We start from the raw sequence: 14637 nt of genomic DNA, 5'->3' as shown, positions 1-14637 counted from the left end.
CTATCTCTCCTATTAATAGTTGATGATGTAGCACACGCATTCCCAGTCACATGACAGAGTCCTTCAGACTTCAGAGGCTTCAAAGAGTCTGTGACACACAACCCCTGAGCTTTCTACAGTAAATTTAACCCTAATTCTCACTCTGACCTCGCATGTGTTAGAATATATATTCATTCTCATGAAGGCACGTTCCAGTTGAACACTGCCACACGTTAACAATATAATATCTGTTTCCCTCCATGAAAACCATTCTTTAAAAGTGCCAATTTCTACCCATTTCATTGATCAGTCTATTTTCTGAAGGGTCGTGTGTATCTGAGAGGATGACTTCAAACTGCGGATAATAACCTCATTTCATCAGAAAATAGGTTTTAAAATTATATTTTGCACCACAGTTTCAGATTTCTCAGGCTAGTAAACATAACAATGAAAATCTAAGAGAATACTCTTTTTAAATGAAGCCACTTAAAAGTTGTGTGCTTGGAATATTCAGAGACAAATTCCATATAATCATTGCTCCCAAGGGATTTGTTAATTAAGTTTTCAACATGACTGATTATGAATGCTTTTCCTCTCTGAAAAGGCAGCTATGAGGTGAAATTTGCCTTGTGTCCACTCATCACGTGAGCACATGTATCACTTGCTGGTGTTTCCACTTTGATTAAGAAATGGCCGTTTATAGGCTGCATTTAGAAAATCTAAGCTCAGAATGATCTTTTCTCAAGGTACTTACAAGTAGCTGCCTTTTTAAAAGGGCTTTAGTGACATAAATATGATCTGCAGAGACAAAGCGTTTTGCCAGCTTATGAACAAATAATGCACAAAGACTAATCTTGAAAAGAGTAATAAATGACTCAATCCTTCCATTCATTTTTTCAAAAATAAAAATAAAAAATCCTTTCTAAACCATTATTAGGTCAGAAATGACTACAACTGGAAAAGACAATGTGCCTTTGTTTCTGGCCTCTTATATACATTTTTTGTTAGGAACTGACATACTGCCTTAGGCATAAAGCTGCCTTTTACTGGTGCCTTGTGACTGAGCAGATGTTCTGTCATTTCACAAAACAATAGCAACATAACAAATTTTAGACATAACTGCCATATATATATGCTTATTCCAAGTGGGATCTCTCCTTTGAGATAATGTTTATGGTTAATTTTCCTCCACATATGCTCTTACCTCCTTTTTAAAAGCATCTGGCAGTTGCTTTTGCTTCTTCTTCTCATGGTTATCTGGTGTTCATATATTACAGCATAAATAAGGAAAATAAACTTATTTAGCTTCAATTTTGTCAGACATTCCCTTTGGTTTGTTTTTTCCTTGGTCTCTATTTCACAGAAATCATAAAAAAAAGCCTGACATATTATTCCCTTCTAGTTTCTTCAGGAAGTAGTGCAACTCCAGGAGGTAGCAGCACCCAGTTCCTAAATCCTTTTATTTAGCTGAAGGAAACAGATATCCAATCTTCTGCAGCAACCAACATCCCCAGCCTTCCTTCTGCTGTGTTTATTCAGATCCTTACAATAACCTTTGCATGACACATCCTGCTTTACAAGTCACCTGTACATATTACAATAATTTAACTGAACAGCTATACATAATTTATGTGACATGGTTACAGATTGACAGTGGGGTCAGAATTTTATTCATGTCCCTCCTGACTAGACTTTTTCAACTTGGGAACTCGATCAACACTGGTAGATTCCTTTGTTCTGTGTTTTTGGCTCTGGCCTAAGCACCTCACATTTACTCATACTGATATTTGTATTTATTGCCTATGCCAATGCTCCTGGTCTCTCTCTCTCTCTCTCTCTCTCTCTCTCTCTCTCTCTCTGTCTTTAAAAACAAATATAAATATGTGTGTTTGTATATATATATAAACTGAAGGGGGAAGGCTCTCCTCAAGTACATGGAAACACAAGTCTTGGACTATGTGAGCCCAAGAAGTAGGGACTGACACCCCCCTTTCATCCTCTGCCCCAGTGTATTTTCACTTGAGCAATTTTCACACAGCAATTTCAAAGTTCTTTTTCCATTTTTCTGGGGGGGGGGTGTGTCAGGTTTTTTTGTTTGTTCTCCCATCAGGTTGCTCAGGTTGCCTGAAGCACTCTCATACATGAAATGGCCCACGCCTAGAATAACCCTACAACAACCCTCCCAGCTCTGTTAACTGTGCTCTGTATTTGTTTGTGACATTGCAGCTGCCCATGGAGACATCTTTTGGATCAACTGCACCAGTTTCTAGTTGAAGGTAAGTTCCAAAGGTGATGCAGAACAATTTCTGGTTGAGGTTATGTTGCAAAGGTACATGTTGTTTTTAATCTTCTGCTTTATTCTAGAAGTCTTTTGTTCAAAGTATCTTAAATTTGACCAACCCTCCCACTGTGTTTCTGAGCATCTTCAGTACGAGCTGTACATCTTTTGAGAAGGTTAGAACTTGCTTTCTGACTTTATCCATCTTTTTCAAGTCAAAGAGCTGAGGGAGTTGGTGTTTTTATTTGTTTTTACTTGCTTTTATTCCCATTAAATCACTAAATTACTGCTTTCAGAAACAGCATCTGTATTCCTACAATGGATTTAGCTTCTTACGATTTCAGTGGAAGTTTCTTGCAACAATTTCTTTCTTTTCTATACATGTGCCCCTCCTAATTTTATAGCCCTAACTTCTCCACACACACTTTCCAATCCTCTGTCCCTGAGGCTTTGTATTTGCATATGTCTGTCTCTACCTGTGATTAGTTTTTGTTCTCCTGGTTTATGCAGATTGACTCATTACCCTCCTCCGTATAATTTTATTGCCAGATCACACAACGGATACCTAAAGAATCCACACTTTCACTTATCTTTGAATACTTTTGATTTCTCCTCTATGTCCTTCCCCTAATTTGGCTGTTTCCTCTGATTTCCTGGATCATCCAATGCAGATCCACACTGCACAGCAGAGAAGCTAAAAGCATTTATTTCTCTCTTGGCTGATTACAAATGTAACAGAATTATTTCAGCAGGGATCTAAGATGGTTTTTAGAGATTCACCTTATTATACTGTGGCATTAATGCATCTGCTTTTGATGTTTATGGTTTCTGTTTTTCAGCTGCTTATTAGAAGAGTGCCAGCACCAGGAGCAGCTTAATGTTCACTGAATTAAATTACACAAGCTACATACATTCTCATATTTACTGATTATCCTGTGAAGAAGCAACAAGAATGTGCACCCCCAGAATCTTATCACTTCACAGTAACAGCTTGGGTAAACTGTCACCCAAAAAGTATTAACTGTGAATGATGTGAAGTGAGCACAAATTAAAAAAAAAAAAAAAAAGACTTATTCTAGTTAATAATGTGCTTTAACCAAGCACAACAGATGTTTAAAGACAATTAAGAAAATCTGATTTAGATTCAGTAAGCCAGCTGGGGCAAGGAAGCAAACAGACACCTCTCCTTGATGTCTTGTCTTGGTGTTGGGCTGTAACTTTTTGGTATTATGTGATGCACTATTGAGCATCTGGTCTGGCATCTAGTGGGTCTAACTCAGACACAGACCCTGGGTTAGTCCCTGCCACAGGCAGGAACTTCACCTTTAGACAGCATAGTGCAGTCTTTCCAAAAATAAAATTGCAGGATATGTAGTTTGAAAATAGAGCATATGGCTAAAAAACCTGTTGTGTTACATGAAGACTTTTTGTATCTTCTTAAAGTAAAAAAAAAAAAAAAAAGATAAACAATTGTAATAAATTGTAATAAAACTGTAACATAAACATAATTATTGGTGAAGAATAGGCAAGAGTTGCTTACAAAAGACCTTTGACCCATCAAAATAGTTCATTTGTGGGTCAGGGTTGCTGAGAGTGTGCATGTCTGACTGGTGGATGGCTGCATCTGCAGGACCTGCCTGAATCAATCCGGGAGTAGAGTTGCCTGTGATGTCAATGAGCTATATGTGGTATTCAAGAGGTCTCTTCCAGACTACCATCCTGTATCTCTACACTCCACTAGTTTCTAATATTAGAAAATTGATTCGTAAAATCAAAATCACAAACCAGAACCACCTCCATTAGCCATTAGGAGTGGGGGTTTTTTCCCTTGCTTCTTTGATTTCTATATGGGAAAATTGTGTCCACATAGTAAATTATTTCCATTCTTTCTTCTAGGCTAAGAATGAAGCCTCTTAATTGTGCCTGAAGTCAAAATGTGGCTCAAAAAATGTATTAATTATTACTGGGGCTTAATGTGGTTTACAAATGTGCTCTTTAACTCAGAGCTCTGACTCATCAGGGTGTAGATGTCTAATAATAGCCAAGGACTTCTGCCTGATCAGACTTGGGAAGTGTGAAATGAGAAGTGCCGGCGATCAGGAGGCTGGTCACACTCCATCAGCCCTGGAATGGCACCCTTCTGATAGGCTGCATGTTTTTATGGGTTAAGTGAGTAAACAGTGGCCAATCTGAATTATCTAAGGAACAGAGCCAACCTTTCTCCTTGCTCTGTACTCAGACAGCAATTACCTTTGTTATTTGCTGAGGGAAATGTTCATGACATGCTCCAGTGCATGTTAATTCTGTTTCATGTTCTTGGATAATTATCTGTTTCCAAGCTCTATGTTGGTGAACATCATTTTCATAGAATGAAAAGTTTGACATTTCATTGGAAAGACTTGAGAACAATCAAAGTCTCTCATAACTTGGTAGTGCTTAACAGACCCAGGCTTTGGATTTGATGTTTCATGTTAAAACATGACAGAAGCAGTGATCTGCTTAGTCTCCTCTGCACTAAAACACAATATGAAATAAAGTTACAGAAAATATGGTAAGAAGATGGATAATGGTGTTTGTCATCCATTTAACATGTACCAGTGTTGGGAGCTAAATCACCAATTATTCCCTACACAAGCTAACTAGCTTTAATAACACTGCAACCCAAACCCACATATAAAAATAATCCTACTGTCTCAGAAGCTACCAGACTTCTCTGAAATCTTGAATATCACATTTCTAAATATGTTGCATCATTTAGAAGGTGCCACATACACAGGAAAAGAAAGAGAGGGAAAAAAGGATTGGAGCCTATGCTGCTATGAATCAGCAAACTGAACTCTGCGGAGCTGCTCCAGTTTATTCCACATGAAGGGCCAGCCAAGACTTTTCTCATTTGGGAAAGTGTGGTGGTGTAACAGAACAGACAAATGCACTTCATGTTGCATGAGTCTGACAGAATAAAAGACACTCTTTCCAGATGTTGCACTCCAATGGTTTCACAGTAACATCTGAGGACATGACTGAATGCTTTTGCTAAGTCACTTTTATTTAGAAAGGGAAGAAGAAAGAAGAAAAGATACTTCTGCAAGCAGCAGCTGCCACTGAAGCTTTTTTCCTGTGGCTTTTCCTATGGCTTTTCTTTTCATTGGTGGCTTCCATGGAGGGTTCTCTGCCGTCACAAAGATTGAGTTCACAATAATGTATTTTTATCACTGAGTCTCGCTCCTCACTGAACTTGGGATCTGTTAAATTTGATTAAAAATGGCTAAAGGGTAAAAAAGGTGCAGAGGGAGTGGCAAGGCTGAGAGACAGGGACACAGCAGAGCACATTAGATAAGCTGTGTTTGTTTACGAAACCAGGTTAAAATGCAACATAACGGCAAACAATCAACTGTCCTTGGCAGATCACCAGTAAAATTTCTGGAGAGCAGGAGTTCTTTGTCTGACAGCAGGTTTGCTCTTCCCCTTCAAAGGTTTAAATTCTGTTCAGGCTCGGAACAGGCACAGTAAGTGGAAAAAGGTCATTGCATAGGTTTTCCTGGACTATCATCTGCTCTTACTGCCTTCTTGAGAGCCACTAACAAGATAATACGATCACAAAGATCAAAAGCTCTCTTGTGGTGCACAAGGGAAATTGATAACCACATTCTCCTGTGCTGTATATCCCTATAATTCAGAGCTGGGAACTGGCCCACATTTACCAGAGATGTAAAATGGCTTTGAAATGTCTTTCTTTCTCATTCACACTATATAAATTCACACTGATATTTCCAGGGAGAGGACAGGAATGTTCAGAACAGGGCTCTACACTTGTGCTACCAGCACTTTACTGCAGAGTTCATTTAAGCCATTTCAGCACATACATGCAACAGTCATTTATCCTGATGTTTTACATTTTACACTTATTTCCGAATGTATTCTCTATAAGTGACAAAGTTCCCTCTTAATCTATTAGAATAATTTTCACTGAAATATCTTCTGAGATTTCTGAAGTTTCTCCATTCCATTCTTCACATCACCAAGAATTTAATTTTTTATTTAATTAAAACAATCATCCTATTTTCTCCAATGGTGGGTTTAAACTAGATTCTACTCTTGTACAGCTCTGTAGACCTTACCTAAATTTCAAGTAGTGTTCAAAAAGAGCAAAGAAAAGATGTCAGCTCTAATAAAGACAGGAGAGGGCTCTGGACTGGAGCTGGCTTCTGTTATTGTAAAGACCTAGTCTGGAATACGTGAACACCCAGCAAAATAATCTGAGTGCTACCACTATAAGAGAATCAGTGTAAAACAAAACATTCTACTGTTACTGTTTTCCCCCTTCTCAGCAAGAAGCTCCCCATTTCATTTGTATTTAATCCTTCTTGCCAGTTCCTCTTCATTGCTTGCTTGTGACCCATGCCTCTTGTTTTTGCCTTCTCATGGAACAGCATCCTCTTTCCTGCCTAAATATGATCATCCATTCAGCTGAGCATGAGGATTCTTGGTCACTTCAGCTTGAATATATTATTAAATTTTACATGTGGAAGCTGTTCTTCCACTGGAGGCCAGTCCCTCCTGGACTCCAGCAGCTCTGCCCAACAGATTTACACTGAAGACCTGCAAGGACCATTCAATCACCTCCCCTGTTTCTCTTCCCTGCCTTAGACTTCTGAAGAATGAGGCTTGCCTGCTCTTTCATTCTGCTCTCTCACAGCTTTTGTACCACTGTAAATCTTCCTTTATGCAGGGATTCAGGGGAAACAAGAAGGAATCAACCCCACTGACCATCAGTAAGTTTCCCCACCATCCAGGAACTCCTAGATGAGCTTGTCAGCAATACAGCGCTCTAGAGGAGCAATGTGGACTGGAAAAGCTCAGGCATTTTCATGGACAGGCATGTTACTCAGGGACCACTAAGACGTATCCAGGAAAGCGCATATTCTGCTTGTAAAGCATCCCATGTGGGCTGCCTGCCCTGGCTCACTGCTGGCTCTGGTCTCCTGTGAGTGAGCTACGATTAGTACTAAGTGCTGGCATTTTGTACCCATGTCATGCTTTGTTCTCACTTAATCGTGGCCTGAGACAGCAGCAAGTACCAGTAAACACACACATGGATAAGCTGTTGCTTTAAAACAATAAGCTAAGGGTGAGAGGGAAGGATTTTAGAACTGACAGCACACACTGCACCCATCAGCATTCTTTCTTGATGAGGCACTACCACGGCAGCGAAGAACAAGTTGTGGCATGTCTCACTTCCACAGCAGCTCAGAACAGCCTCTCTCCCTGTGTATCCAACCCCATACGGGTTCTCACACGCAGCTCTGGGAGGTATGATTATTTGGGATGACAAAGGATGAGCCAAGCAAAAAAAGGCAGACTCCTGTGCCCTTGTCTTCTCATCCAACGCCTGAGCAATCACATTACATAGTCTTGATTTTGCCTTGGGCGTTCTCCTAACCACGAATCACGAAATACAAGGCAGAGATGGCATGAAGAGACTATGAAGCACTTACCCTTCTGGCATTGTGGCTTCCTCTCCCTCCCTAGGGCTTAGACATGGCTGTGTTGAGCCCTGAGTGCTGGCTGCTCCGGCAGTAGCCACACACACCAATGCTGGCTGTAAGTGAGCTGGAAAGGAACAGGAGTCCCTAAAGAACCCACATCATGACTGCTATATCTAGGGGAGTTGTTTGGTCTGGGTCTTTTAAGTATTTCTACTATATTTAGCTGCTGAAACATAACATGAAGTACAGCAAGAACCCCGCTGTGTATTTGGTCATCTGATCCTAATTAGGCATGAAAAAGAAGGAATCTATCTTTAGTTTAACTTCAAAGCCAAGGCCATGCTTCTTACTGTCAGGCAGGTAGGACTTGCAGTGATAGGCTGTGATTACAACTGCGGGGGCACACACCCGGTGGGAAATCTAAGGCAGCTGGAAAGGCTCAGCAGCACTAATGCTCCCTCTCTCTCTTTGGCTGGTGCGTAAGCTGTGGGGCAGGGTAGAGCTATTCATACCCATTACTGTGACGTCCTGAATGACTGCGAAATTAAAGTCTGTTCACCGATTTCAGTAAAGGTCATCTCAAAAAAATTCCCCTCTTCAGCCTCAAGTCCTCCCCGTGCTGTCACAGGGATGAACATGGTCACCAGCACACACAGGTACGCAGAGACAGCGGTGCTACAAGGCTGTTTATGTAAGAAAGTGGGCAAAAAGCCACTGTGAAAATCACATTTAGATCTACCTCCATCAGCTCTGCTGAGCTCTATGTCACCTTCCCCACAGCTTTCCGTGGGCTCCTGTATGACTGCAAGTTCTGAAGGGACTGCCTACTCTTTTGGATTTACTACCCGCACAGAGGGCTGTTCTTAGTTGGCCCCTTAATAAACATGATTCATCATAATAATTAAAAGGATATCTCCCTGCTTTTGGTTCTTTTATTGCTGTACAAATGGTAGGTGTTTTTTTACTGTTTTCTTTTCTATGCTGGGTTTTTCTTTTGAGTCTGATCTCACCTTGTCCCCAGTGCAGTGTGTGTATACATCAGACAATAAGTGCAATTTTAATACAGGGAATGGTGTTTAATTGTGCCCATTTTTATACATCGTGTTTCCTCTCACCCCCCTGACTCATTATTCTCCAGGTAAGTTATATCACAACAACACATATTGCAAATCTTACTGTGACTATTTAAATAGATGGTATCCTAATTCTTGTTCTCTTCAGCTGGTTTTGTTGAAAGAGATGGCAATGTGGAACCATAATAAAGGACCTTCTTGTCAAATTTTGTCTTCAAGGAGGCTTGGATTAATATGAAGCACAACAGCTGAGGTATCTGTGTTTTGAAGGGCTTGAGAGACTTTTTAATTGTCACAATCTGTTGTGCCTCTCAGATCTCTTTGTGAAGATGTTCAGCATGGTGTGTGTTTTGCTGATGAGCCATTCTTTATCTTGTAACGAAGAAATGTTTTGTCTTCCGCCAGGCATTAGAGCCACTGATATTTAAATTTTTAAGAATGAGAAATGAAAGAATACTAACAAAAGAATGAAAAAAGCTATGACAACAGTTGTTAAAACATCATAAGGTGGTGTTTTGCTATTTTATTATTATGTTTTGTTTATCTCTCTTCTGTGCCTGCGCCAGGAGCCCGGGAGTTTTCTTTCAACAGATTTTCTAGTCTAATAGTTTCTAGAAAAAGGCAGTTTATTACCTCCAGAAAACCTGTGTTCCTATGGGCTATGTCCATATGTTTTATATATTCTTTCTTTGGATCTACAGTGGATGTTTTACATTAGTGGCCTCTTTCAAAAGTTCCCATCTTTAAGATGCCTCTACATGATCTTGATACAGTGGAATATGCAGCAATAATTGATTACTCCCTCTGATTCTTGTTAGTATTCTATCTAAAATGAGAATTTATCTCACAACACAGATGGAACTACCTTTGGAGCAGAAAACTTTCATAGATATTTATTTTTTATTAATAATAAATCATACCTGTGTTATCTCTGCAGTAATCTAACACTTAAAATAAATGGCCCGTGCAGAGCAGACCAGGTCACTTGGCCTTACTGTTTGTAAGGAAGGGGTAACTGACTGAAGCAACCATATTTTGTTATAATTTTCAGGAAATCTCCCTTCTCCCTATTATACTTCTCCCACACCCTTCCATGAGTAATATACATCATTGATATACACCTTAGGGCTTCTCCTCAGACACGCACCCTATCTCTGCTGAGCTTTCCCAGGCTCGTGTCTCTATTCCCCCCTCACACCACTCTGGGGTTATTTCTTCCCCTTTACCTGATCTCACACAGACACTTTATTCTACCTCCTCTCCCTGCCTGCAAAGCCTTCAACACTCCACTCTGCTTCTCACATCTACTGCAAGTCCTTTTATTCAGCTATGAAAGAGTGGAAGTACTTGGGGTGCTGATCTGCAGTTGCTGCCTTTGTTAACTTTTTTTGTAGTATAACTCCCTTGTATATTGTCTTCTAAACTGTGGTGTTCCTGATACTGGGAGCATGAATTAATCTCGTTTAACTCTTTGGAAGTTAGTGCAGCTTGCAAGATCAGAAGCAAAACACTCTCAGGCTACACATTTTCTCAGATCATATTAGTCAAGAAATTTTTAGTTTCTTGTTTAAGTGCCAGAACTGCCAATGTAAGGTGAGGAATAATGATCTACCTCCAGAATGGCATTTAATATTTAATAGTCCATGATCACTATTTAATTTGGACCAATCCCATGCTGTATGTTGTAGAGGTCCCTCTCTACTGTTCCACATCTGTTAAATATTTTAGATATTTCAGCTTTATATTTATGTAGTTGAGGTGGAGTATAATAAAGTCTGTTAAAATCAAGAGTGTATGAGGTTATATTGGGTATTCTGAGAAAGACAGATTTAGCAAGCTTAATGGAAACCATTCACTCCTCTATTGAGACGTCAGATTTGTTTCTCACAGTTTAGCACATTATGTTTAACTCTGTTCTTTCCATCAAAGGCAACCGATGTTTTCTAGCAACACATTCCAGCATGGTTTCCTTCTTAGCTCCTATTTCTCCAGAATAAATTAATACCACAGACAGAGGCCTGCATGTGAAAAAGATTATTCTGTATGCAAAATGACGTATCTATAAAAACGTAAAGGAGCACAACTTACTGTCTACATATGCTGGAATCCTCGTAACTTCCTTCTGGGATTCTTGTTAACATTTGGGAAACACATTTCCATTCTGGCTCACAACTAATATGGTTTTTCTAACCCTTTAATCAACCAGGAATGTCAGGCTGGTTAACACCACAGCAATATGTCAGTTAATGTTCCACCTCATTTTCAGCAAACAGTTCCACAAAGCTTGAATATCATTAGGTGGACAAAGCATTACACATTTGTCTCTGCCGTCCACAGTTCTCCACTGTCAGTAGTTTTGACAAAATTGAAGCTTTCACCCTCAAGAGAGACTCCTACCCTCAAGCAGGAAACCAAAGGCCAAGATCCTTAATGATATGCCGGGCAAGTTTAGATGGGTAAAGACAGTAGTATTCTCAGATGATGTTCTCATGGTTACAATTGTGGACACTACAGTCTTGGAAGCAACTGAGAAATGAAGACCCAACCAATAAAATGTGGTAACAAATCCCACTGTCATTCCTCACTAGCAAGCTTTAAAGCCATCTCACTAGGCAGCGACACTGCTGCCCTCTAGGTAAGGCCTAATGATTAAACTGGATGACATGAACTTGGAATCTGAGCTGCGCTATAGCGAATATTGTGCACAGACAGCTGGGGGAGAAGCAAGAATCCACTAAAAAGAGACAGACATCTACTATTTCCTATCATTTACGTTCTTAATCTTAAAACCAAACTTCTGCTTTATTTATTTGGGCAATTAAGCAGATTATTTCACTGGCTGTGCACAGCTCTTGGAGGATTTAGTCAAGCTCTTAAGCAATTCTGAAACGCACCGTGCATACTTGTCTAAAAACATGCTGCAGTCGTATAGAACGGACAGGTAAGAGAGTTAATCAGGAAACAAAAAAGCCAACGTTAAGGAGGAAATGCTCTCAGGGGAAAATAACACAAGGCAAAAGACACGTTATGGCTCACTGAATTACCTACACAAGCATTTGCTTTCTTATTGCAGCATTAATCTTTGCTCCTGTGGAACAGGAGTTGGCAGCATTAATCCTTTGAGTGCTGCAGGACATCAGTGGCTTCTGACCCCCAGGCATGCGACAGCAGCAGAATTCCTGCACTTTGTGCAGGTCCAGCATGTCTCTGGCATAGAGAAGAGGATTTGTTTCCTTTTCTCTTACAGGTACCATGTCCTGCAATTCAGAGAAATTCACTGGACCTCTTGCCCATGTCCCAAAATTTCCTCTCTTCTCCCCTTCCTTCCCACCAGCCCAGGACCATGCCAGCTAACCTTGGTGATGGCCCAGTCCACCTCTAGCACCGCAGTCCAGGCCCTTGTATGCTGTACCCATTCACATCAAGGTTTACAAGGCACTCTTTGCCCCCTGTGCTACTGCAGAAGGAAAGGCTGAATCAAGGAAACATGGAATTACACAGGCACACCTGCAAAATACCTCCTTGACAAGCCCCCACACTATCTGGCAGTGCAAGGCACCTTGGCAGGACTAGGTTTTGGTTCCAAGTAGAGAACAAAAAAAATATTTTGAATCTTGGAGGTGTCGAGCACAAAAAGGAAATAAACAACATCTGCTCTTCATAAAATAATAAACATCCCAAATTTTCGAGCTAGAGGCTTATTGAACACAAAGCACAGCCCCACACAACATGACCTTTCAAAAGAGAATTGTCACCTCTTGATTTATACTTGCAATATGTATTCCCTGCACGAATTTCAAAGTGTATGATAATGTGCTACAAGTCCTCAGAGCCAGAGTGAACTGCTGGATACCTGGCTCAGAATCAAAATGATCAGCATGCCATAAAAATGGCCATACAGCTTGAGACAGAAGTTCATCCAGCCCAGTATCCTGCACCTCGCAGTGCCACAAACCTGACACTGCTCCTTGTTCCTTCAGGCAAAGTGAACTCCCAGTGACAAAGGGCAAAGCACTTCACTCAAGCCTTGTGTCCAGCAGCAGGAGCTAAATTGTAGCACGGTGGTGAGTGTTGTGGGACACGAGATAGACCAGGAGGTGTAACAGAGCTTCAGGGGGCTCTGGCTGGGGGCTAGGGAGCTCAGCAGGTCTCCAGAGAGATGGATGACAGCAGGATTTTAGGAGCCTGTGGCTGGGGTGTCTCTTCCCCCTCATTAACCTACTGCTCTCCCAGCAATCAGGTCTGCCCTTTCCACTGTGGGACTCTTAAGACCAGGATGGACTTGACACACTGGGCAGAGCTGAAGAGCACAAGGGCACTGCAGGTTGGAGTCTGACATCTCTGATAAGTTTTCTGAATAATACGGCTCTCTGAATCCTACAGGTGAATATGTGCACCTGTGTCTGTCACACTGTACTGCTGCATCCCTTCACCTCCACGGGGACACTACTCCAAGTGGGCAGGTGTGGCCCAGCACAAAGCTCCAGGTGGGCTGGGATGCAAGGCCAGCTGGATGTACCCACACCAGGGACAGTCTGCGGGAGCAGCACCCACTGCCACCAGCATGTGGATATCCGCGTCCCGAACACACCATGTTCCTCCTACAGGGTTCTTTACAGGCTTTAAGCCTCATGGCTTCATATTTGATCCTGCTGACCTTGCCAAGAGCCCCCACTAAGGAGGTGTCAGCACACACTGGGACCAAGAGAGTGCCTTGGATGTGCCCAAGTCCTGCTCACAGAGAACACAGTTGGGAGCTGGGAGGAAATGCAAAGAAAACTGTCCATTTGTAATCCTTGATAGTTCCCATTAAATAAAACCACGGGCAAAGAGGAAATGCCTGACTGATAGTGTAAGCACTCATGTAAATGTGTGCAGGCTGGTAGGCTGATTTTCATCACTCAGGCTGGCTATAGTCTTTGAAGATATGTCACTTCCCTGGATGCATGCAGCTGTGTGCTTGAAGCTCACACTAGTTAGACAAAATGATTTGTTCATGATCTTAATGTTTAGCTCTTTCATGGGAAAAAATTCCACCACTTCAAGCTTTTGTGAATCTGAAAGGCTTATTCAGTTTTTAGGGATCTGCCTTAGCTTTTTTATTACACTTATTTATTTGAAGCCTGAACAGGCAAAAATGTGATGAATGAAAGAGAGAGAGAGTGGAAGAGAAAGCACATAATTATCACATTGTGTATAGTTATGCCAATTACCATGCAACACTCCTCAACCAATTGAGAAGATTTAATATTTTTGATATGCGTTACCTTCTTGTTGCTTTCCTCTTTCCTTATTATTAATTAATCTATTCAATCACAAGAAATTTTATTTTTAGGCACTGATCTTGATATTTTTGGCTACACAGAGCAGTAGTTACGCTGTAGTTGCGTAGCATCAAGAAACCAATGCCCTGATCCAAGAAAACCAAAGCACTGGATTCCAGAGCTGGAGGGATATTCACTTCATGCAAGGCTGTTATGCAAAGATGTTGAATTACTCACCCCTGCCTCTTTTGTGCATATTTTTACAATTTTAACCCCCTGCATATACACATGGCTGATTTCCTTCCTTGCATCTCAACTAATAAACAGGAATTTTAGTAGTGAGGTGGTGTTATTTCAGCAGTGTCACCAGTGCCAACCCCACCCTGGGAAAGGTGATTGTGATGTCTCTCAGCAAGGCAAGTAAAGCACAAAACATTCCATCAATTTAGTCGATTCTCCATTTGACTCACTCTGACATAAAAATGTGGGGCTTCATTCTTTCTGAAGTGATAGATTAAGATGGAAGCAAGACTTAGTGCAACTCCTCCTTTTCTGAT

At 41.0% G+C, this 14637-nt stretch overlaps 1 protein-coding gene across 1 annotated transcript in view; it reads right to left on the bottom strand.

Moving 5' to 3' along the window:
- LOC103763444 (glypican-5) overlaps positions 1–14637 on the bottom strand; it is a 360042-nt gene that overhangs the window by 103753 nt on the left and 241652 nt on the right.

The sequence above is a fragment of the Manacus vitellinus genome, unplaced genomic scaffold (assembly GCF_001715985.3).
Source record: "Manacus vitellinus isolate BGI_N305 unplaced genomic scaffold, ASM171598v3 scaffold_60_pilon, whole genome shotgun sequence".
Classification (NCBI taxonomy): Eukaryota; Metazoa; Chordata; class Aves; order Passeriformes; family Pipridae; genus Manacus; species Manacus vitellinus.
This window is presented reverse-complemented; position numbering and strand designations above follow the sequence as displayed.